We start from the raw sequence: 826 nt of genomic DNA, 5'->3' as shown, positions 1-826 counted from the left end.
CACTGGACTGAGGAACTTTGCTTATCTCTACTGCTGATGAGAGAATGACTGTCTGATATGATCAAGCCTGATACTGAGAAATTGGCTGCCCAGCCTTGCAGAGACCAGGTCGGCTGGTCCTTCAGGATTCATGCTTCAGAGCAGTCTCTGAGATGCTTTGAGTTGGCTGGCTGAAGGTGGGATGCACCTACAATGGAGAGGAACTTGTCACTCTCCAGACAGTCAGCTCTCTGTCCTGTCAATACTTTTGGAAGTTGCTTGCCTACACTTCCTTCATATTAGATAGTTTTTCCTTCTGGGGTCTCTGATGGGCTTGAAGATTAGATAGCCACAGTTTTATTATAGGTTTAGTTAAAAGAATCAGTAGTATAGGATAGTGGAATAATTTCCTAAAAATTGTTAACTACAAATGGACTGGTCCTTGCAAATGTTGACTTAATGGATAATTCTTATTTTGTTGTATATAGCTTATTTTATTAAATAGAAAGGGGGAGATGAAGGAGAGATAAACCTGTTTTTTAGGATCCCAAGTGCGGGATCGGAAAGGTCTCGTGAGAGAACAGGTGACGTTAATTCACTAGAAGACCGACCACCTCATGCAGGAGCTTAATTACTGCCAGCTGAAAAGATCCCATGAACAGACTCTGGGAGGAGATATATAAATGAGCCAGAACTGGAGGCGGGGGCTTTTTGGAGACTTGGGATAGATTTGGCTGTTCATCGCTGCATTTCAAGAAGCTCCTAGAGAGAACCACTTAAGGGAAGGCTTCGGGGCTCCGGCTCCTGCTGAGGTTCTGGGTTCTGGTTTCCCCAGGTTCTAGCAGAA

This window comes from Acomys russatus, chromosome 25 (genome assembly GCF_903995435.1).
Source record: "Acomys russatus chromosome 25, mAcoRus1.1, whole genome shotgun sequence".
NCBI lineage: Eukaryota > Metazoa > Chordata > Mammalia > Rodentia > Muridae > Acomys > Acomys russatus.
Note: the sequence above shows the minus strand (reverse complement) of the source record.